At 43.3% G+C, this 25,792-nt stretch overlaps 1 non-coding gene across 1 annotated transcript; it reads left to right on the plus strand.

The window, feature by feature from the left end:
• Positions 1-23,512: 23,512 nt before the first annotated feature.
• On the plus strand, positions 23,513-23,620 carry LOC133827952 (small nucleolar RNA R71). The gene has a single exon (XR_009890601.1). It is a non-coding gene; the product is annotated as a small nucleolar RNA R71 (small nucleolar RNA).
• Positions 23,621-25,792: the final 2,172 nt, after the last annotated feature.

Consider the following 25,792-nt stretch of genomic DNA (forward strand, 5'->3'; position numbering starts at 1 on the left):
ATAGAGCTAGTGGTTGGTAGGTTAGCCAACATTACTCTTCAGTCAACGCTCCTCGAGAGGATTAAGGAAGCACAGGGAAGGGACCCCCAGTTAGTTGAACGTAGAGAGAATGTCCTAACTGGAGCAGCTAAGGACTTCTCTATTTCTGAGATGGGTTTGTTGAAGTACAAAGGACGGATTAGTGTTCCGATTGATCCAGACATTCGGCGAGAGATTCTGGACGAGTCTCATACCACTCCCTACTCTTTACACCCAGGTTCTACGAAGATGTATCATGACTTGATGGTTTTGTATTGGTGGTCAGGCATGAAGAGGGACGTGGTGGACTATGTGGCTAGATGCTTAACCTGTCAGCAGATTAAGGCTGAACATCAGAGGCCAGCAGGATTATTACAGCCTCTAGGGATTCCCGAGTGGAAATGGGAAGATATTGCCATGGACTTTGTGGTTGGATTGCCGAAGACCGTGGGTCAGCATGACTCAGTGTGGGTGATTGTGGACAGGTATACCAAGTCTGCCCACTTCTTACCTGTGAAGACGACTTATACTGTGGATCAGAATGCAGAGCTTTATGTAAAGGAGATTGTTCGACTTCATGGGGCTCCGAGGTCGATAGTATCCGACAGAGACCCCACTTTCACTTCCAAGTTTTGGAAGAGCCTACAGAAGGCAATGGGCACGCAGCTCCGATTTAGTACTGCTTATCATCCTCAGACGGATGGACAGTCTGAGAGGACAATTCAGATACTGGAGGACATGTTACGAGCTTGTGTGTTGGATTTTGAGGGATCTTGGAGTAGGTATCTCCCTCTGATTGAATTCTTGTACAATAATAGTTATCAGGCGACAATCGGAGTGGCTCCGTATGAGATGCTGTATGGGAGGAAGTGCAGATCACCGATTCACTGGGATGAGGCAGGTGAGAGGAGGTATTTAGGTCCTGAGATGGTTCAGAGGACCAATGAGGCACTTGAGAAAATTAGAGCTCGTATGCTCGCCTCCCAGAGTCGCCAGAAGAGTTATTCAGATCAGAAACGCAGGAGCGTGGAATTTCAGGTTGGTTATCATGTATTCCTCAGGGTTTCACCCCTGAGAGGAGTAAAATGATTCGGCGTTCGGGGCAAGCTGAGTCCCAGGTTTGTTGGCCCCTTTGAGGTTTTGGAACGAGTTGGAGAGGTGGCTTACAGGTTAGCAATGCCTCCAGCTCTATCAGGGGTTCATGACGTGTTTCATGTATCCATGCTTCGGAAGTATGTATCGGATGCTACTCATGTGTTAAGCTATGAGAACTTGGAGTTGGATCGGGATTTATCATACGAAGAAAAGCCTGTTCAGATCCTTGATAGAAAGGACAAAGTCTTGAGGATCAAGACCATCGCCTTGGTTAAGATATTGTGGAGGAATAGCAAGGTTGAAGAGGCGACATGGGAACTGGAGTCGGATATGCGGGAGAGGTATCCCGAGTTATTCAGGTAAATTTCGAGGACGAAATTTTCATGAGGAGGGGATAGTTGTAACGACCCCAAATTCGCTATTAAGGCTTAAGGGCCTGGAGTAGTGTGCCTGGAGGGCATAATGGGATTCTGTGTGTGACTTTTATGAGTTTAATGCATGATTATGATTTAATGCACGTTATATGACTATTTGATTAATTATGATGCATGACTATGTGAATTAGTATGCATGTAGACCTGATTGAGCATAATTGTAATCTGGCCATTTTGGGCATGTTTTGTGTTGATATCGGTGATCCATGACTCGAGACGATCCTAGAGTGAGCGGGTTAGCGGAAAAGTCAAAGCGGGAATCTATACCCGGCTTGGGTTAAGCCTGGGGAGTTTAAATGAGAATTTGGGAATATATTGAGGTTAATCTTGAGGATGAGGAATGTATATTTGATGATTTATCAGGTATTGGGTAGCGAGCGGGAATTATTAGGAACACTTGAGGAATTAGTGGGAATTTGGGTAATATGACTAAAATGCCCCTTTATGGACATAAAGGTTTAGAATTAGTAAGGGAGGGCATTTTGGTCTTTAGGCTTGTAAGAGATGAATTAAAGGAGGGCTTTTTACTTAGTGGATTTAGTAGAGAAAAACTTATAGGCTGAAAAGAAAGAAAGAAGAGAAAAGAAAAGAGAGGAAAAGCTGAAGGGGTTTTGTCCAAGAACGGTTTGTGGCTCTCCCAACCAATTTCCTTCATTTTTCTTGGAGTCAAGCTCAGTGGAGAGCTAGGGTAGGCTGAGCATCAAGGGTCCTAAGCTAGGCTTGAGTATTGGCAAGGGGTTAGCAAGATCACATCAGAAATTGAGGTAAGTTCTTGGGGATTTTCTGTTTTAGGGCTTGACTGGTTTGGATTGTGTTTTTGAGCTAAATGGATGGGGTTTTTGGGGAAAACAGGTCAGGGTTGTGAAGGAGCAAGCCAAGGAGGTCTAGGGTTCAATTCAAGGTCGAAATTCCACCCACGGTATGATTTCTAAGACCCTATCCTTGTTGTTTGAGTGGATTTCTGGTTTTTGGGTTCTTTGTGTTAGATTTTGAGTTTTGGGTTGCTTGAGCTTGAGATTGAGTTCATGGGATGCTTGGGATGAGTGTGAGGTGTGGTTATGTGTGTTTTTGGGTTTGGAAAAGGTTTGGGCAAGATTGGAGTTGAAATGGGAGAGGAAAATCGCAAAATGCGATTTTGGGTTTGGTCTGGCTGCAACTAGCGCTAGTCAGGGGGCGCTGTAGCGCTAGCCCCTGTTCTGGTGGGGTGGTTCTGCTTGTAGCGCTACAGCGCCCTCTTTTGAGCGCTGTAGCGCTGCACTGTTCACAGAGGGGATTTTTGGGCTTTTGTGAAGGGATTTTGACCTAGGGTTCGGGGCTCGTTTCCGCCACTTTGTTTTGGGGGTCTAGGACTTCCCGGGGGCTCGAGATTAGTCCCGAGGCGGGGTTTTGGACTTGAGGATTGGTGATGACTTTGACTTGTGGATTTTGTTTAGGTAAGCGCTAGGGCTCGGGTAGGATCGTGCTCAAGGAGTCAGGTGATCAAGGCTACCGAATCTAAAGGTAAGAAAACCGTAACACCCGAGAACAGGGCATGGGCCCACTGTGTGATTTCAGGGCACGGCCCTAGATTGTATTGTGTGCAAATGTGTAATCTTAGATGAACTATTGTATGTTTGAATGGTTATTTCATAATGTATTATATGTGTTATTATAATGGAATGAACGGCAAGGCCGAGAGTGGCGAAGGCCGGGTACGGCAGTGGGGCCGGAAGTAACGCTCAGCACATGGGATGCTATAGCCAGGGTGGGACCCAAGGGATACATGAGTTATCCTACGGTGAGGACCAAGACCCCAAGCTTTGGTAAGGCCTCTGAGGCGGCATGGCTGTGCTTGTTTAATCTGATGGTTTTCCTATTTATCAGTGAATTATGCCAGCTATATTATTTGCATATGTTATGTACTATTTGGGTTTTCTTGCTGGGCTTCGGCTCACGGGTGCTCCGTGTGGCAGGTAAAAGCAAGGAGTCAGTCAACCGGCCATGAGTATGGAGAGCGTGGGAGCGGCGCGTACATGTTCGGCCTGCCCGACTGCTTTGGTTGGGGGCATTTTGTAAATGGCTGTATTAATCCATTCTTTTGATAGTAAACCTGGTGTTAATCTATTTTTGAGTTGTAAATATTTTATAAACCTTATTTTGGGATCCCAGATGTTTGATAATTAACGTTTTCAATGAAACTAAACATTTTCAAAGAGTACAGCCTTAAATTCTGATTTATTCACACTTTTGGTTTTAGAAACCACTTAGAGTCAGTCAAAAGCACGATTTCTATTTTTAAACTCACTAAGTAACGGCTCTAAGGTAGTAGGGCGTTACAACTTGGTATCAGATGTCCAGTACACATGCCCTCAGCATGTCCTCCAATATCTGGATCATCCTCTCAGATTGCCCATATGTCTGAGGATGATAAGCAGTACTGAACTTCAACTGCGTCCCCATGGCATTCTGCAAACTCCCCCAAAACTTGGAAGTAAAGGTAGGGTCCCGATCTGACACGATCGACCTAGGTGCACCATGGAGCCACACGATCTCTCTCACATAGAGATCTACATACTGGTCAATTGTATAAGTAGTCCTCACTGGCAGAAAGTGAGTTGACTTGGTGTAGCGATCCACTATCACCCATATAGAATTATGCTGACCAACAGTCCTGGGTAAGCCCACCATAAAATCCATTGTGATGTCTTCCCACTTCCACTCTGGGATATCCAGAGGCTGCAGTAGCCCTGCCAGCCTCTGATGCTCAGCCTTGACCTGTTGACATGTCAAGCACTTAGCCACATACTTTACTACATCTCTCTTCATCCCTGGCCACCAATATAATGATCTCACATCCTGATACATCTTCGTGGTGCCTAGATGCAAAGAGTAAGGTGTAGTATGAGATTCATCCAGAATCTCTCGCCTTAATGCAGTGTCTAATGGAACACATATCCGCCCCTTGTATCTCAACAAACCTAACTCAGACACTGTATATTCCCTGGATGCTCCAGCCAGAACATCCTCTCTGATCTTGATCAGCTGTGGATCACTCAGCTGACCCTCCTTAATTCTCTCTAACAGCATAGACTGTAGCGTAATGTTAGCCAACTGGCCCACCAGCAACTCTATACCAGCTCGGGTCATATCATCAGCTAATTCCCTGGCTATCAGCCTCATACCATAAATTTGGCCTGGACCCTTTCGGCTTAAAGCATCACCTACCACGTTGGCTTTTCCTGGATGATACAGGATCTCACAATCATAATCTTTTATTAACTCCAGCCAACTTCTTTTCCTCATATTCAAGTCTTTTTGGGTGAAGAAGTATTTCAGGCTCTTGTGGTCTGTATAAATCTCACACTTCTCTCCATAGAGATAGTGCCTCCATATCTTCAGAGCAAAAACCACAGCTACTAATTCTAAATCATGAGTAGGATACCTCTTTTCATACTCCTTCAACTGACGAGAAGCATAAGCAATTACCTTCTCTGATTGCATCAAAACACAGCCCAAACCTTGATGAGAAGCATCACAGTAGATCACAAACTTCTCCTGACCTGTCGGAAGACTCAGGATTGGAGCTGTAATCAACCTCTGCTTCAGTTCCTGCAAGCTGTTCTCACATTTATCTGACCACACAAACTTCTGATTCTTGCGTGTCAGTTCAATCAAAGCACTAGCAATCTTTGAGAAACCTTCCACGAAATGTCTATAATACCCTGCCAATCCAATGAAACTTCTAACCTCAAAAGCATTCTTTGGCCTTGGCCAATCTCTGACCGCTTCGATCTTTGCTGGATCCACTTTAATCCCCTCCTTACTAACAATGTGTCCAATAAAAGATACTTGAGACAACCAGAACTCACATTTCTTGAACTTAGCAAACAGTCTGTGTTCCCTCAGTCTCTGTAGAACCAATCTCAAGTGATACTCATGTTCTGACTCTGACTGAGAATATACCAGAATTTCATCAATGAAGACAATCACAAATTGGTCTAGATAGTCCTTGAACACCCTGTTCATCAGATCCATAAAAGCAGCAGGGGCATTAGTCAATCCAAATGACATAACTTGAAACTCATAATGCCCATACCTAGTACGAAAAGCAGTCTTGGGTATATCTCCCTCCTTGACCCTCAACTGATGATAACCAAAACGAAGGTCGATCTTAGAGAATACCTTCTTGCCTTGCAACTGATCGAACAGATCATCTATCCTTGGCAAAGGATACTTATTCTTAATTGTCAACTTATTCAGTTCTCTGTAATCAATACACATTCTCAGAGAACCATCCTTCTTCTTTACAAACAGAACTGGCGCACCCCAAGGTGAGAAACTAGGTCTGATAAAACCCAAGTCTAACAGCTCTTGCAACTGTACTTTTAATTCTTTCAACTCAGCTGGGGCCATTTTGTAAGCCGCTCTAGACACTGGCTCCGTCCTTGGTGCCAGTTCTATAACAAACTCAATTTCTCTATGCTGTGGCAACCCAGGAAAATCTTATGGAAACACATCCAGAAACTCATAAACTAACCTGGTATCCTCTGGTCTCACTGGCACGACCTGAGTGGTATCAACCACACTGGCTAAGAACCCAATGCAACCTCCTTGCAATAAATCCGGAGCCCTCAATGCAGAAATCATAGGAATACGAGGTCCATGCACAGCACCAACAAACACAAAGGGATCCTCACCTTCAGGCTCAAAGGTGACTATCTTCCTTCTGCAATCAATGGTTGCCCCATACTTTGCCAACCAATCCATACCCAGTATCATATCAAAGTCAGTCATAACCAACTCTATTAAATCCAGTGATAACTCTCTGCCCTCTACTGTCACTGGCAAAGATCTGACCCACCTCCTGGATACCACTAACTCTCCAGTGGGTAACAAGGTACCAAACCCCACAACATAAAAATCACAAGGCCTACACAGTCTATCAATAACACGACTAGCAACAAAAGAATGTGTAGCACCAGAATCAATCAACACATTATAAGGGGTTCCAGCACTAAGAAGCTGACCTGTAACAACTGAGGGAGAAGCCTCAGCTTTTGCTTGAGTCAACGTGAACACTCGAGCTGGGGCCGAGCTGTCCGCCTTTCTGGGTTCTTCTTTTCTTGCCTTAGGGCAATCCTTTTTAAGATGACCCACTGCTCCACAAGAGAAGCAGGCCTTTGCCCTAAACTCTCCCAAGTGATGCCTCTTGCATCTGGGGCACTCAGGATAAGACTTCCAGGCTTCACCACCTCCTGGACGACCCATAGAAGTACCACGGGGCCTCCTGTCAATACCTGGAACTGGGAAGGTATCAGGAACCTTCCTTTTCTGATCACTGGTGCCAACACCCCTACCAAAACCCACAAATGGAGGACCTGGCCTCCTGAAATCCTTTATGGCTGCACTGTCACGCCAGATTCTGTTCTCTGCACTCTCAGCTTTGAGTGCCTTCTCCACCACCTGTGCATAAGTAGTAACTCCTGCCACAGTGGTGATACGTACATCTCAGGCTAATCTGGGTTGTAGCCCCTGCAAGAATCTCTCTCTCCTTGTCCCATCAGTGGGCACCAGATCCTTGGCAAACTTTGCCGAACAATCGAATTTTAAGGCATACTCAGTAACTGATAAGTTCCCCTGAAGTAGCCTAATGAATTTCTCAGCTTTAGCTGCCCTGATAGCATCATTATAGTATTTCTCATTGAACAGAGTCTGAAACTCTTCCCAACTCAGGGCATTTACATTCTTGGTCTGGGTAATCACTTCCCACCAAATTCGGGCATCCTCCCGAAACATATAGGAAGCCCAGGCCACCCTCTCATTACCAGATACCCTCATAAAGTCAAGGATAGTGGTAATCATGCTCATCCATTGTTCAGCCTTGTCAGGATCTGCACTGCCCTCAAATACTGGAGGTTGTTGTTTCCTGAACCTTTCATAAAGAGGCTCCCATTTATTTCCAACCTCAGGCAACTGCCCAGCTGCTGGCACCGACACAGGAGGTGCCTCTGATCCACTGGCCATGTTAGGCCCTTGCTGTTGTTTCAGGAGACGTAACTCTTCTCCCTGTTTTAATATTGTAGCCTGCAGATCACTAACTATCTGCTGCCAGTTTACAGGAGCTGGCTGTGGAATCTGAGACTGGTCATTTTCCTGACCCTGACTATTATTATTCTGGCCCTGATCACTCTGGCCAGATGTAGTTTCTGTCTGCTCTGGATTCATAATTCTGTCACTGATACCTTGCTGAAATAATGATCAATACGGCCAGTCAGGTAGAAATAACTAAACCTCTTGCCGCCTTACGGTCCAAGAACAAGCAGACAATTATCACATTCCACAGTCATACAGATATACAAGCAGATGCATGTCTGTAGCATTTAGCACTCACCATGTATCACATAATGGTTCATAACCAATCATACTTATAAGCATGTTCCAGCAATTCCCAGTACTAATAAGCACACAGTTGCTGAAGATAAAATATTTCAGGGCACGGGTTTAACATAGTGTTTCATGCATACAGGTAAAGCATATATGTTGTACTTAAGTAGTCACGCGTATAACTACATAAATAGTTACCAAACCATGAGTCGAGCTTGACTTCAGTGATGTGTGTACATGCCCAGCCAGTCTACAGGAACCCTAACCTTGGCATTGCTCTAATACCAAGTTGCAACGCCCTGGTTACCCCAGAGCAGTTACAATGAATGGTGGACCAGAAATTTGACCTGCTACCCGAGTCCTTTGGTCAAAAACGTGCTCTAAGTGTAATTAACAGGTTAAGGTGAAAAACTACTAAAAAGGAAATGGATATTTTCATTACAAACTGCTCTGCAGAGCTCAAAACATTTACAAGTTGTTCTCAGTACAAAACTGTAATTACAGTTTCAAATTTACAATCCCGCCGACCTAAGCGGCAAAATAGGGTAAACCCCCTAGTTCCTCTGAGAACGCCTTAGCCGTGGTGGTCAAGCGGCCGCATATGTACACATCACCACCTAAGCTCTCCACTCAAAGCTGGGTGAGCTTTTCTGGCCCAGCAAGAAAACACAATAAAGCATGATATAATATAAAAAATGATCGTAATAATCATCCAGGACTATCAGTCCCAACAAATAGGTGACTATCGCAAGAGTCACTAATACGGGGACTGCACCCTCCAACCATGTTACGATAAGGTCACCAGGGCTTAACAGATAAGTGAGCCTTTCATAAGTTTGAACAGGATAGGTGTATGGTGATTAGTCACCAACATAACCTTCCTCATGACTTACAGTCATAACCCTAGAACAGCGTTCCCTAGCCATGTGACAAATAGTCACCGGGGCCACATACCCTGGCTCTGATTAACTGGTCTTAGACCAGACAAGCGCTTATAAGTTCATCGACCTTAGGATCGGTCCAGCGTTAATACCCCATATGAGTCATTCTTTGCTGATATCGATTAGATCTAATCTTCATTTGGCTCGGCGTTCATGACGCTATGCCATTTCTGACTTTTCAGGTCAATGTCCCTGACTAGTCAGTACATATACAAGTATTCAACATTTGCTAGCATTTAATAGGCAATCCATGTCCACATCTATCAATCAACATGCCTCAATAATAATCACGCATGTCACATATACACAGGGTGCAATTTTCTTACCTCAGATTCGAGCTAGAATGCTTAAAAGAACGACCCATGAGAACGATCAACCTTTAGTCCTTTAGCGATCACCTAATCATAACCAAACATGGGACATCATTAATAATAATGATCAACATAGGTTCCCACACCAATATCTAGCCTCCAGAAGATCAATCCCAACTAATCCAAGTAGTAAGAACACTCCCGAGGCCTATAGCTAAGTTCCCGGGGTCAAAACAAGGCAAGGGCTGCGGCCCTAGTACCATGGGTCGCGGCCCCCAAAAATTCCTGAGACAAGCGCCGCGGCGCCCAACACCAAGGGCCGCGGTGCCCAGTCAAAACAGAACCTCCCTTTCTTCCTCTTCGAACCAGGGCCGCGACGCCCAAGAACAGGGCCGCGGCCCCCGACCCTGGGCCATTCCCAAACGTTTTTCCAACTTCTCCAAGCTTCCTAAATCATACCTAACCATCCCCAATCATCAAAACAAAGTTCCCAAGCTTCCCAAAATACCAAAACCCCCAAAACCCAAGGTTCAAACCAACCAAAAACTCAACAATTCAAAAAATCCAATTCAAAGCTTAGAAACTCGGAAAACTGAAAACTTTAAACTTAGATTACCTTTGATTGGGTTGTTTTCTGTCAAATCCTTCGGTTAAGAAGCTTCTAATATTTCCTAGGATTTCTATGCTTTAATACTCGCTTGATTCCGACTCCTAGAACACGAGATATCTTCGAAAATGCTCAAACGGTAAAACGAACTATCGAATGGGGAGAACGAGAGGTTTTCTAATCGTACGTTCTATCTGACATCTACTTCAAGCTTAAGTAACCTCAAATAAAACCTAATAATCGGGGTCCCGAAAATACCCATGGGGACATTATAGTCAAAACCTCCGAAATTTCACCCTTATCTCAAATATTCCCAATTTATCATCAAATAAACATTTCTACTACCCCAAAATTGACCCCGTTATGACAAAACCGCTAATCCATTATATATGATTGTATCATGCCGAATAGCTCGAATATATCTCCATAATAATGGAATCTCATTCACAAATCAAGTTATGCACCCAAATACACATATTCACCCTCAATGGGCCATATTATTAAAATAGCACAATTATTCAAATGTGGACCCACATGCACGCATATAGCATCATATCATAATACAATTCACATATACATGCATAATATCATTTAATGGCATAATTAAACAAGTATGGCCTTCCCGGCCTACTAATCTCGCCATTAAACCATACCGAAGAATTCGGGGCATTACAGTGATGATTGCCAGAGGTTCTGTTTCTACCCACTTCGTGAAGTAATCGATTGCCACCTCCACATATCAAACTTCTCCTTTTCCCATAGGTAGGGAACCTATTAGGTTAATTCCCCATGTTGCAAAAGGCAAGGGGATGAAATCACTATTAGCTCAACTGGAGCATCTCAGGCAACTATGGCAAAACGCTGGCATTTGTCGCACTTCTGAACATACGAGATCGAATCTTTCGTTAAAGTGGGCCAAAAATAGTCCTGTCTCAATACCTTTAGCGTCAAGTTTTTCCCCCCAGCATGATCTCCACAAATACCATTGTGTATTTCTTGTAAAATGGTTTTGGCAGAACACAATATAGGAGGGGCAACGAATGACCTCACCGATACAAAATTCCATCTACTATTACGTATCGTGGAGCTTGATAAAGTATTTTTCTTCCGTCTTTTCTATCATCAAGTAACATTCTAGCAGCGAGACATTCCATTATAGGAGTCATCCATGTCAGTTTTATATCAATCATTCCAGCCTCCATCGTTTCTCCCGTTACACTTTGGCTCTCCAGGAACACCACGGGTATTACATTCAATGTTTCAGCCTCTTTTGTGGTAGCAAGTCATGCCAAAGCGTCAGTGTTAGAGTTCTACTCGCTGGGTATCTGTTAAACAGAGCTAAACTCAAACTCAGATAGCTCCCCTTTTACCTTAGCAAGTTAGGTCGCCATCTTGATGCCTCGAGATTGATACTCTCCCAATACCGGATTTACGACGAGTTGGGAATCACTATAGCATTCGATGGCTTTTGCCCTCTGCTCTCTTGCCACCCTCAGTCCTGCCAGTAAGGCCTCATATTCTACTTTGTTGTTGGATGCCTCAAATCTTAATCGCAAATTTGTATTGAGTTGATGTTCTTCTGGTGACATTAAGATTATCCTAGCTCCTGATCTGTTCTCGTTTGGCGATCCATCAATGAAGATTTTCCATAATTCTTGCACCGGCTCCCTCATAAGCTCGTCCTTAAAACCGGGCATTGAGCCACAAAATCCGCAAGGGCTTGACTTTTGATTGTTGTTCGTAGCATGTATAATATTTGAAACTGCCTAAGTTCGATGGCCCATTTTAAGAGACGTCCCGACGTTTCAGGCTTTTGCAAAACCTGCCTTAAAGGTTGGTCAGTTAAGACGTTGATAGAATGGGACTGGAAATATGGTCGGAGCTTTCTGGAAGCCAAAATTAGATAGAATGCCAACTTCTCTATCAATGGGTACTGTGATTCAGCACCGAGAAGCCTCTTGCCTCTTCAGCAGAAGGTTTTGGCTTTTCCCTTTCACTAGGTAGCTCTTCAAAGCGAGGTTGCCAAAACTTTGTTCTTCCGTTTTGTGAGTCTTTGTAACAAGAAATTTCATTAATTGACTCATCAAAACCCGAACTTTTAGAAAAAGAGAGGAGTTCATCAAGATCATCAGAATTGCTTTGCAATTGAATCTCCTCAGGAATGAGCGTGTCAATCAGAAATGTCTGATAACACTCATCATCATGTGGTTGCTTTGCAACATGAAAAATATTGACCTCGAGAGTCATATTCCCAATAGATATTTTCACGAGACCATTCCTACAGTTAATAAGGGCATTAGCTGTAGCAAGGAAAGGTCTTCCAAGTATGATAGGGATTTTTGACTCCATGTTAACCACAGATTGAGTATCTAGAATGAGAAAGTCAACGGGGTAATGGAATTTGTCAACTTGAACAAGAACATCCTCAACAATACCCTGAGGCTTCTTAATAGAACGATCAGCCAGCTGTCAGACTACAGAAGTAGGCTTGATTTCACCAAGACCAAGTTGCGAGTAGACAGAATAAGGTATGAGATTGACACTCTGTAATGCCCTGGATAGCCAAGACCGTTACACTGTGTACTTATAAAGGTGCAAGACTTGCTAATCAAGTCATTAATTTGAAATCGTGTCGCTAAACATGTAAGAGCTAGGGTTAAAAAGGTTTTGGTCTCAAAAGACTCATTTTATATATTTAAACTATAGCAAACATGGGATCCCATACAGAACAAGGTTAAAATAAGTTTACAGACTCCCAAAAGTACATAAGGAACCACTAGCCATACTAAGACCAAAACAAACAGTCTCCAGGTTCCATGTCCTTGCTTAGACCTCAACTGTGGCGGCCAAGCAACTAGCTATGTACATTCCGCTCGCTGAGCTCTCCAATCAGGGCTGATCTAACTTGCCCTTTCCTTTACCTGCACCACGTAGCACTCGTGAGCCAAGGCCCAGCAAGAAAACATCACAGATACCTTAAATAATAACAACAGGTAAATAGCTCAGTAAGCATGTATACTTATCAGATATTCCACAACAGATAATCAGCATATACAATTCAATCCAAGACACATTCTATTTCATGTAACGTTCATATCGCAAAGTATTCATGGCCGACAACTTAGGTCGCACCCTCTGTTTGACCCACTGACTCTGGCCCGCTTAAACCAAGCTCAATGCATAATAAGCTATCCTCGGATACCAGTGTCCAAGCCACGCCCTGTGCGCTAGTGAAACCCTTGGCACCCTTAGGCCGTTGGTTCACTAAATGGCTTACATGGCGTAATACCATCCTTTCAAGCATCTACAATAGGGAGCCCTTAGTCCCGTCAGATATATTCAACCAGGTGCAATTTTCTTACCTTTAGTCTGTACGGTTATCGAATTCGAGCAACGTTCCTCAAGCACGATTTGTTCCAGAGCCTAAGCTTTTATCACCTAACCACAACCAAAGCATAGGGTTTCATAAATAATCAAATATAGGTTCCCAATTACAAAGCTAACTCCCGGGTCTCCTAATTCCACCAAGCACGGTGGTGGAACCAAACCCGAGCACCCAAGACCACTCTCCCATGCTTAAAACCCTCAAAATCCTAAGTGTGCAACCAAGGGCTGCGGCCCCCAAAGCCTAGCCGCGGCCCTTCCCCAAAACAGAAACTATCCCTACTCTGAACCACACACGCGCCGCGGCCCTTGCCTTGGGCGCCGCGGCGCGCCCACTTGGCCGAACCTCCTTGCCTTCTTTGCATGCTGGGGCTGCGGCGCTCTAGAACAGAGCCGCGGCCCTCCCCTTCGAACCCAGTTTTTTCACCAATCTAGAGCTCAAAACCTTACCTTAAACCATCCCAAAACTCCCCAACTCTTAACCAATTAATTCCCAACCTCTTTAGCATGATCAAAACAGCATAATTCCCAATAAAACACAGCCCAACACACCCCAATCTCTTCCTTTCAATTTCTGAAACCCAAATGCTAAAACACACACAAACCAGCCATCAAACTCAATTTAAAGCTTCTAACCAAGAGTTGAAACTTACCTCTGTTGTAGTACCACTTTTCCAAGCTGTAGTCAAGTCAAGTCCCCAAATTCCCTTCTTAATTCTGCCTTAGAACATCACAACTAAACTTGTTTCAGCACTTAACTAAAACCCAGCAAAAACTCATAATTCAACCACAGAAAATAGAGTTAAATACTTACCTTAATCCCTGTTCTAATGCTTGATAAATCCCTGAGCTAGACCTTCAATTCCTCACCTCAAATCACAGAATTCTAGCTTGTTTCCCCTTTGATTTTCTGTGTGTTTCTCTTGTGTTTTTCCTTGTGTTTCCTTGAGCGTGAGTGAGAGAGAGAGAGAGCCTAAGTGTTAGTCGGTTTATCTTTTCTAAAAGCTTCCTCAAGTCTAACTTATCTGTTAAGTCAATCCCGAGGCTCGGGGTGCCGGAACCGTCCCCGAGGCCAAAATGGTAAAATTCCCCAATATTCCCGCCTAGACATCCTAACCTCAAATATATCTCCATAGATTTATTTTCATGTCCCGATAACCCAATTCACTATCCGCTATCTAAAAATATCCCCGACTTCTCCAAAGTCATAACTTAAATCCCATTGTGACTTTTCTCGCTATCTGGCCCTAGAATCGTCTTGAGTCGTGCTCAACGAACCTGTCCACATAATAATGTGGTTCTCACATATATCACATATCATATAACCACATAATACAATCAATTATCATATAAACATTATTAAACACTTAATTACTCATTAAATCACAATTATTCCAGTAATGCCCTCCTGGCACACTAATCAAGGCCCTTAAGCCTTATTAGTGAATTTGGGTCGTTACAACTATCCTGTGATGCCCCACATCACTATGGCCGCTTTCTGGAATGACGACTGGCCCTACAAACCAACACGAGTCTTTTCAGCGTGCTTTTTCCTCACTCACATGCTTCTTAGGAAAACTTCCCAGGAGGTCACCCATCCCTAGATTACCCCAGGTCAAGCACGCTTAACTTTGGAGTTCTCAACTGATGGGCTACCGAAAAGAAGATGCATCTTGTTGATATAGGTAGTACCCATCAATACATTTAAGCCCTCTTCAAATGTGTAGTCCCATACCTACACAGTCTTAGAATCATCACACTTGACCTTCCCCAGGCGGTGTGGGATTGCACAGCTTACCCGGTCTTTCCCCTTACGGATCCCAGGATTCTGACTGTCACATATCCCCTCCTAATGAGAATTTCGTCCTCGAAATTTACCTGAATAGCTCGGGATACTGATCCCGCATCACCGTCTCTAGCTCCCAGGTCGCTTCCTCGACCTTGCTATTCCTCCATAGTACTTTCACTAACAGAATCGTCTTATTCCGCAAAACTTTATCCTTCCGATCTAGAATCTGAACTGGTCTATCCTCATAGGACAAGTCTGCCTGCAGCTCCAAGTCCTCATGCCTCAACACATGTGTAGTATCAGAAACATACTTCCGCAACATAGAGACGTGAAACAAGTTATGAACTCCTGATAAGGATGGTGGCAAGGCTAACCTATAAGCCACCTGCCCAACCCTCTCTAGAACCTCAAAAGGTCCAAAAAACCGAGGGCTCAGCTTGCCCTTCACTCCAAACCTCCTCACACCCCTCAACGATGAAACTCGCAGAAACACGTGGTCCCTGACCTGGAACTCCACGTTCCTACGCTTAGGGTCAGCGTAGCTTTTCTGTCTACTCTGCGAGGCAAGCATCCTAGCTCGAATCTTTTCAATGGCCTCATTAGTCTTCTGAACCATATCTGGCCCCAAATACTTTCTCTCACCCATCTCATCCCAGTGAATAGGTGATCTGCACTTCCTTCCATATAACATCTCATAAGGAGCCACTCCAATCGTGGACTGATAACTGTTGTTATATGAAAACTCAACCAATGGAAGATACTTGCTCCACAAACCCTCGAAGTCAATCACACATGCCCTAAGCATGTCCTCCAATACCTGAATCGTCCTCTCAGACTGTCCATCAGTCTGAGGATGAAAAGTTGTGCTAAACTTCAACTGAGTCCCCATGGCTCTCTGTAGAGCTCCCCAGAACTTAGAGGTAAAGATAGGGTCTCGATCAGATACAATAGACTTTGGAACCCCATGGAGACGAACTATCTCCCTCACATACAGCTCTGCATACTGCTCCACAGTATAAGTTGACCTAACTGGTAGGAAATGAGCTGACTTGGTGTATCTATCCACTATCACCCACACCGAGTCATGAAGTCCAACTGTCCTGGGTAATCCTCCCACGAAATCCATCGTAATATCCTCCCACTTCCACTCTGGGATACCCAAGGGCTGAAGCAATCTCGCTGGTCGCTGATGCTCTGCCTTAACCTGCTAACAGGTTAGACATCTAGATACATACTCAACAACATCCCTCTTCATCTCGGGCCACCTGTATAACGTCCGTAGATCCTGATACATCTTCGTGGTACCCGGATGAAGTGAGTATGGTGTAGTATGGGACTCATCTAATATCTCACGTCTAATCCCCTCATCTGCCAGAACGCATATCCGTCCCTGATAACGAAGCAAACTTGTCTCTGAAACTGAATAATCCATAGCTGACCCCGCTAAGGCATGCTGCCTAATGTCCTGCAACTGTACATCCGCCAACTGACCCTCCTTGATCCGCTCTAACAGGGTCGACTGCGAAGTGATATCGGCTAACTGGCCTACCACCAGTTCTATCCTTGCCCTGACCATCTCATCAACCAACTCTCTCGAGATCTGAATAAAACTATACAACGGTCCTGGGCCCCTCCGACTCAATGCATCTGCCACCACGTTGGCTTTCCCAGGGTGATAAAGGATATCACAGTCATAATCCTTAACCAACTCTAACCAACGTCTCTGCCTCATATTCAGATCCTTCTGCGTGAAGAAATACTTCAGACTCTTATGATCAGTGTAGATCTCGCACTTCTCTCCATACAAGTAATGACGCCACACCTTCAATGCAAACACAACCGCTGCTAACTCCAAATCATGAGTCGGATACCTCTGCTCATACTCCTTCAGCTGTCAAGAAGCATAGGCTATAACTTTCTCATTCTGCATCAGTACACAACCTAAACCCAACCTCGATGCGTCACAGTAGACCACGAACTTCCCTTCCTCGGAAGGAAGACTCAACACAGGCGCAGAAATAAGTCGTCGCTTCAACTCTTGAAAGCTATTCTCACACTTCTCTGACCAGACGAACTTCTGATTCTTTCTTGTCAACTCTGTCATCGGCGAAGAGATCTTCGAGAACCCCTCCACAAACCGTTTGTAGTAGCCATCCAACCCAAGGAAACTCCGCACCTCTGAGGCATTCCTCGGCCTCGGCCAATCTCTAACTGCTTCCACCTTGGACGGATCCACCTTAATCCCTTCTGCCCCGACTATATGTCCAAGAAAGGTCACCTCTGGTAGCCAGAACTCACATTTCTTAAACTTGGCATATAACTGATGCTCCCTCAGCCTTTGTAAAACCTGTCGGAGATGTTGCTCATGTTCTGCCTCCGAACTGGAGTATACCAAGATGTCGTCGATGAAGACAATAATGAACTGGTCCAAAAAGTCCTTGAACACCCTGTTCATCAGATCCATAAAAGTTGCTGGGGCATTGGTCAAACCAAAAGACATGACCAAGAACTCATAATGCCCATAACGTGTCCGGAAAGCCGTCTTTGGTATATCCTCATCCTTGATCCTCAGCTGGTGATAACCAGATCGAAGATCAATCTTTGAGAACACAGTCTTACCTTGCAGCTGATCGAACAAGTCATCAATCCTTGGAAGTGGATACTTATTCTTAATGGTCAACTTGTTCAATTCTCTGTAATCGATGCACATCCTCTGAGTCCCGTCCTTCTTCTTAACAAACAACACTGGAGCTAGGCCTAATGAAACCCAAATCCAAAAGTTCTTGCAACTGTATCTTCAACTCTTTCAGTTCTGCTGGTGCCATCCTGTATGGTGTCCTAGACACTGGCTCTGTTCCCGGTGCCAATTCAATCTCAAACTGTATCTCCCTACGCGGCAGCAACCTTGGTAAATCCTCAGGGAAGACATCCAGAAATTCACATACCAATTTAGTCTCTCCCGGCCCTGCCGGCATAACTCTAGTGGTATCCACCACACTAGCCAGAAAACCTATGCATCCCCCCTGCAACAAGTCCCTGGCTCTCAACGCTGAAATCATAGGTATGCGGGGTCCAGACACCACTCCCACAAAGACAAAAGGGTCCTCGCCCTCCGGCTCAAAAGTAACCATCTTCTTCCTACAATCAATCGTAGCCCCATACCTAGCCAGCCAATCCATTCCTAGAATCATATCAAAGTCTCCCAAATCCAACTCAATCAAATCCACCGAAAGTTCCCTACCATCTACCATCACTGGCAGTGCCCTAATCCACTTCCTAGAGACTACCAGCTCCCCTGTAGGCAACAAAGTCCCAAACCCCGCAGTCCGATACTCACTAGGTCTATACAGTCTATCAATCACCCTACTAGAAACAAAAGAGTGCGTAGCACCAGAATCAATCAATACTGTAAAAGGAAAGCCAGCACTAGAAAGCTGACCTGTCACTACTGAGGGACTAGCCTCAGCCTCCGCCTGAGTCAAGGTGAATACTCGAGCTGGAGTCAAGCTATCCACCTTTCCCGCTTCACATTTCTTCACCGCTGGGCAGTCTTTCCTGAGATGCCCCACTACTCCACAAACAAAACATGCCTTGGCCCGGCACTCACCCAGATGGCGTCTTCTACACCTCGGACACTCTGGATAGGTCCTCCATGCCTCACCGCCACCCTGACGGCCACCCTGACCACCCCGACCCCTCCTATCAGAACCCGGAGCGGCTGAAGTGTCAGGAGTCTTCCTCTTGAAGTCACTGGGGCCTCCACCCCTACCTGTCCCAGAATAAGGAGGCACCGCTCTGCGGCCTTCACGCCTCACCACGCTCTCCTTCCATATCTTGTTCTCCTCTTCCTCTGCGGTAAGAGCCCTCTCAACGGCCTGGGCATAAGTTGTTCCTCCAGGTACCGTCGTAATCCTCACATCCCGAGCTATCATAGCATTAAGCCCCCTGACAAAGCGATCTTGCCTAGCAGCATCAGTAGACACAAGATCTGGTGCAAACTTCGCAAGCCTATCAAATTTCAGGGCATGCTCAGTAACAGTCATGCTGCCCTGTACCAAACTCACAAACTCATTGACTTTTGCTGCCCTAACAGCAATGTTGTAGTTCTTCTGGCCAAACAAATCCTTGAAACCCTCCCAAGTCAGTGTAGCAACCTCTCTGGTCTGCGATGCCACCTCCCACCAAATACGGGCATCCTCCCTCAACATATAAGTGGCACAGGCCACTCTATCCTGTCCCTCAATTCTCATGAAATTCAGAATCACTGTAATCATAGTTAGCCACTACTCGGCTTTCAACAGATCCGGTCCTCCCTCAAAGACTGGGGGCTGCTGCTTCCTGAACAGCTCATATAATGGTTCCCACTTGTTAACAACCTCCCCAGGCTGCACAGCTGGTACCACTGCAGGTGGTAAAGAAGGGGCAGCACTCCCTGACGGAGTCTGCTGCTGCAGAATGCGGATCAGCTCATCTTTGCTCTGTAATCGGGCCTGCATTTCAGCCATTAACTGCTGCCAGTTCTCAGGGACTGGCGGAGGTCATTGCCCCTGGTCATTGCCCCTGGTCCCAGACCCAGTGCTGGCTAGTCGTGAAGATTTCCTTGGACGCATAGCTATCCAAGTCAATCTGCATATATTGACTCGGCAGTCAGACCACAATGACAGGGTAAAAGTTTCTCCAAAACTCACCAATAGCACATAATCAATCACAGGTAACCAACACATATAAGCATCCATGCACCATAAACATTTAGTCATCCATATACTCATTTTCATGCATGGCAATGTTAATAAACATGCCTCAATATTTTCACACAGCAGTCAAGGGCCAGGCCCTATCAGTATCTCATGCTTCCTAGCAATTCAATGAATATCACATACACAGCTCATCTCAAGCACATAAGCACATAAACACACATATACACTTTACCAAACCCTGACTTTAGCTTGTCTCCAGCAGCGAATGTACATATCCAGGCTGTCTTCAGGAACCCTTAAACCTAGGACGCTCTGATACCAAGTTGTAATGCCCTGGATAGCCAAGACCGTTACACTGTGTACTTATAAAGGTGCAAGACTTGCTAATCAAGTCATTAATTTGAAATCGTGTCGCTAAACATGTAAGAGCTAGGGTTAAAAAGGTTTTGGTCTCAAAAGTCTCATTTTATATATTTAAACTGTAGCAAACATGGGATCCCATAAAGAACAAGGTTAAAATAAGTTTACAGACTCCCAAAAGTACATAAGGAACCACTAGCCATACTAAGGCCAAAACAAACAGTCTCCAAGTTCCATGTCCTTGCTTAGACCTCACCCGTGGCGGCCGAGCACCTGGCTATGTACATTCCGCTCGCTGAGCTCTCCAGTCAGGGCTGATCTAACTTGCCCTTGCCTTTACCTGCACCACGTACCACCCGTGAGCCAAGGCCCAGCAAGAAAACATCACAGATAACTTAAATAATAACAACATGCAAATAGCTCAGTAAGCATGTATACTTATCAGATATTCCACAACAGATAATCATCATATAAAATTCAATCCAAGACACATTCTATTTCATATAACGTTCATATCGCAAAGTATTCAGGGCCGACGACTTAGGCCACACCCTCTGTTTGACCCACTGACTCTGGCCCGCTTAAACCAAGCTCAGTGCATAACAAGCTGTCCTCAGATACCAGTGTCTGAGCCACGCCCTGTGCGCTAGTGAAACCCTTGGCACCCTTAGGCCGTTGGTTCACTAAATGGCTTGCATGGCGTAATACCATCCTTTCAAGCATCTACAATAGGGAGCCCTTAGTCCCGTCAGATATATTCAACCAGGTGCAGTTTTCTTACCTTTAGTCTGTACGGTTATCGAATTACGAGCAAAGTTCCTCAAGCACTATTTGTTCCCAAGCCTAAGCTTTTATCACCTAACCACAACCAAAGCATAGGGTTTCATAAATAATCAAATATAGGTTCCCAATTACAAAGCTAACTCCCAGGTCTCCTAATTCCACCAAGCACGGTGGTGGAACCAAACCCGAGCACCCAAGACCACTCTCCCATGCTTAAAACCCTCAAAATCCTAAGTGTGCAACCAAGGGCTGCGGCCCCCAAAGCCTAGCCGCGGCCCTTCCCCAAAACAAAAACTATCCCTACTCTGAACCACACACGCGCCGCAGCCCTTGCCTTGGGCGCCGCGGCGCACCCCCTTGGCCGAACCTCCTTGCCTTCTTTGCATGCTGGGGCTGCGGCGCTCTAGAACAGAGCCGCGGCCCTCCCCTTCGAACCCAGTTTTTTCACCAATCTAGAGCTCAAAACCTTACCTTAAACCATCCCAAAACTCCCCAACTCTTAACCAATTAATTCCCAACCTCTTTAGCATGATCAAAACAGCATAATTCCCAATAAAACACAGCCCAACACACCCCAATCTCTTCCTTTCAATTTCTGAAACCCAAATGCTAAAACACACACAAACCAGCCATCAAACTCAATTTAAAGCTTCTAACCAAGAGTTGAAACTTACCTCTGTTGTAGTACCACTTTTCCAAGCTGTAGTCAAGTCAAGTCCCCAAATTCCCTTCTTAATTCTGCCTTAGAACATCACAACTAAACTTGTTTCAGCACTTAACTAAAACCCAGCAAAAACTCATAATTCAACCACAGAAAATAGAGTTAAATACTTACCTTAATCCCTGTTCTAATGCTTGATAAATCCCTGAGCTAGACCTTCAATTCCTCACCTCAAATCACAGAATTCTAGCTTGTTTCCCCTTTGATTTTCTGTGTGTTTCTCTTGTGTTTTTCCTTGTGTTTCCTTGAGCGTGAGTGAGAGAGAGAGAGAGCCTAAGTGTTAGTCGGTTTATCTTTTCTAAAAGCTTCCTCAAGTCTAACTTATCTGTTAAGTCAATCCCGAGGCTCGGGGTGCCGGAACCGTCCCCGAGGCCAAAATGGTAAAATTCCCCAATATTCCCGCCTAGACATCCTAACCTCAAATATATCTCCATAGATTTATTTTCATGTCCCGATAACCCAATTCACTATCCGCTATCTAAAAATATCCCCGACTTCTCCAAAGTCATAACTTAAATCCCATTGTGACTTTTCTCGCTATCTGGCCCTAGAATCGTCTTGAGTCGTGCTCAACGAACCTGTCCACATAATAATGTGGTTCTCACATATATCACATATCATATAACCACATAATACAATCAATTATCATATAAACATTATTAAACACTTAATTACTCATTAAATCACAATTATTCCAGTAATGCCCTCCTGGCACACTAATCAAGGCCCTTAAGCCTTATAAGCGAATTTGGGTCGTTACACACTCGCTCCTAAGTCTAGCAAGGCTTGGCTGAATTCATGAGTCTCAATTTGACAGGAAATGGTGGGACAACTAGGATCTTTGTATTTTGGCGGTGTCTTTTGTTCAATTACCGCACTAAGTTGCTCAGTCAAGAAAGCAGTCTTCTTGACATGATGCTTCATTTTTACAGTGCAAAGATCTTTGATGATTTTAGCATAGGCTGGCACTTGTTTGATGATGTGAAGAAAAGGAAGATTTATCTTCACTTGTGTCAAGTGCTCAAGGATTTCTCCTCGATTTTAAGGAATTTTCCCAGCAGGTCTTAGAGCCTGGGGAAATGGAACTTTTGCAGAAGCATTGGATGGCACACTTTCAGAGACATTATTTGGAAATTTTGAAGTAGTATTTGGTATTGGTGGATCTTCCAAAGCTTTACCACTTCTAGTTGTGATGGCATTAGCCTCCTTAATGTTTTGATCGTTAGAATTGGAGGTTTGAGCCATATGTTGCCCTTGTGTATTGAATTGAGGCTGAGAAGGAAGTTTGCCTCTTTCAGAATTAACCAAGGATCCAGTCAGTTTTGAAAATTGACTTTTCATTTCCTTTATTTCTTCCATAATTTGACGATTTATTTTGGCTTGCTCCTCCATGAATGAATGAAGGGTTGTATTGAGGAGGAGCATTGTATTGAGGAGTAGGTTGAGCTTTTGATGGTTGAGACTGGTGCTCATTTCTCCATTGCCCTCCAGAATATTGTGCTTGGTTGGGATCTCTCCAGCTGAAATTTGGGTGGTTTCTCCAACCAGGGTTGTACATATGAGAGAATGGCTTATTATAGGCCCCTAAGGCATTGCATTGCTCTTCATAAACCCCCCTCATTTCACTAAAAGCTAAGCAGTCCTTAGCTAAATGATCTGTTCCTCCACACACAAAACATGGCTCATGTGTTTCTGCTCGGGCAATCATATGAAGTCCTTGCCCACCTTTTATCTTAAATGCCTCAAGTTGTTTTGTTAAGGACTCAACTTGGGCTTTGAGGCTGTCCTCCTCCCTCAATTGGTAAATTCCTGCTGGTCGATTTCAGTTAGTGCTTTCAGTAGCACTTGGACCAGTCTAGGTATGAGATTTTTCTGCAAGCTCATTGAGATATTCCAAGGCTTCTTCAGGATCCTTTTGAAGGAATTCACCATTGCACATCATTTCTACAAACTAGCGTTCATGAATAGTGAGGCCTTCATAGAAATAGCTGACTAGGCGCCATTTTTGATAGCCATGGTGGGGAGAAAGAGTTAACAGTTCCTTAAACCTTTCCCAGACTTGATAGAGAGTTTCATTGTCTTTTCGGGAAAAAGTAGAAATCTGTCTTTTTAAGCCATTGGTCTTGTGGTTAGGGAAGTATTTGTGGAAGAATGACGATGTCATTTCATCCCATGTTCCAATAGACCTTGGTCTCAGAGAGTATAACCAGATTTTAGCCTTATCCTTCAAAGAGAAGGGAAAAAACTTCAATCACACAGTATCCGCAATATTAGCTTAGTTATAGAAAGTGGCTACCACCTCCTAAAATTCCCTAATATGCACATAAGGATTTTCATTTTCTAAACCATGGAAATTTAGCAAGAGTTGAATCATGCCAGGTTTAAATTCAAAGTTGGCCATATTAGGTGGAAAGATGATACAAGAAGGGGTAGGAGTACAAGAAGGGGTAGGAGTACAAGTACGATGGAGATAGTCATTCAGACTTCTCTATTGAATTTCCTCATAATGAGCCATTGCGAAAGGATTATAAGAAATTGTTGAGGTGGGAGAAGAAATGTTGGATGTATCAGAAGAATTGTCACTAGGGGTGTCAGGTCTCCTAACAAATCTCCCTAGTTCATCTCTATGACGATTCATCCACTTTCAAATTTTTTTTTTTTTTAAACTTGTTCCTTGGTAAATTTGGACAATTTGAAATGATCTTACATGCCTCACCAGAACTCCCCGAGGTTACTAGATGAGTATGAAAAATCACAATTCAAACCTTTTCAACCAAATGACCAATAAGTAAAATAATTTACTTATTTTGAAAGAACAAGCTTGTTTTTTTTTTTTAAATAGTAACAAGTTCAAAAATGTAATAATACAAGGGCATACACAAGAAATATTCCCAGGCCAATTGAGAAGGTTGCCAAGGTACCGCTTCGTCCCACACTTTCCTAGACAGAACCAAGTTCCCAGGAAAGTGTAGAGGGTACTCTATCACAAATCTTAAAAGCCAATCTTTCTAGACAGAATACTCTCAGTTTTTACCACTTGTAGCATTACACTATTGTTCCCAATACTAAAAGTTTTATGCTAAAATTTTATGATTTTTTTTTTTAAAAAAAAAACAAGAGTTAAAGAGGAAGAACCTAAATTAAAGCTAATCTAAAACCTAATGTTACACAAATTATGAGACCTAAGTTATTATCTAAAAATTTGAAATCTATAAATTTAAAGCTAAAAGAAAAAAAAACAAGAAAAATAATTAAATACAAAAAGTTACAAAATAAATGAAAATTGAAGTTAACAAATATATATATATAAATTATAACCAATAAACAAATAAACATAATAGGAAAGAAAAGAGAAACAAAAACTCACGTTAATCATAAATAAGAGAGAATACAAATTAAAGAAAGAAATAAAAAATGTAAAAGGAAATGTGACCTTTTTTATTTATTTATTCTTTTTTTTTTAAGAACCTATTAATATTAAACTATATAAACTAAATAATGGAACGAAACAACAGACATGGATTTATACATAAACTTTTTTTTTTTTAATACTAACAACGAAATGAAAAAATATATATATATAATAAAACAGTAATCACAATCCTACACAAAGATAGCAAAAAATAATAAAATAAGCTACTTACCTCTTGGTAGTATATTCCACTAAGCTTTTGATATCTATCTCCCCAGCAACGGCGCCAAAATTTGATTACGCCCAAACTTGTCTTCACAAAGCGGTTGTTGTAGTGTAGTATGGGCGGTTGTGTCCACAGAGAGATGTCTTAATCAAAAGGTGATTAGTAGAACTAAAGCACAAATAGTAAAGAAATCGTTGGTGGTTTTTGAGAAAATGTTGAAAATAAAATTGGTTGAAAAATTCAATAATAAAAGTGATAAGGTTTCAAAAATCACCTATATGTTTGGCTCATTTATTTGAGTTTTGATTCATACATAAAACGCAGTTAAATTGTTCACTTCCCAACAATTTAATTGGAAGATAAAACTTGAAGAACATATATTAATAAAATGTATTTGAGTAATAAAAACTCTCACCTTAAGATCATAGAAAATAATCTTATGAAAAATCTAAAAATGACAATATACCTCACAGGCAATAATGCAATAAAAGATTAACCATAAAATTATAATATCGATATATTTGTACTATTATATTCACATAGAAAAAGTATGATAATTTCTATATAATACTAAATAGTAAAATATATTGATATAGAGATGGAGAAAAATAGAAGAAATTATATTACTCAAATGTATGAATTTTAGGCACT

This window comes from Humulus lupulus, chromosome 3 (genome assembly GCF_963169125.1).
Source record: "Humulus lupulus chromosome 3, drHumLupu1.1, whole genome shotgun sequence".
In the NCBI taxonomy this organism is placed as follows: Eukaryota; Viridiplantae; Streptophyta; class Magnoliopsida; order Rosales; family Cannabaceae; genus Humulus; species Humulus lupulus.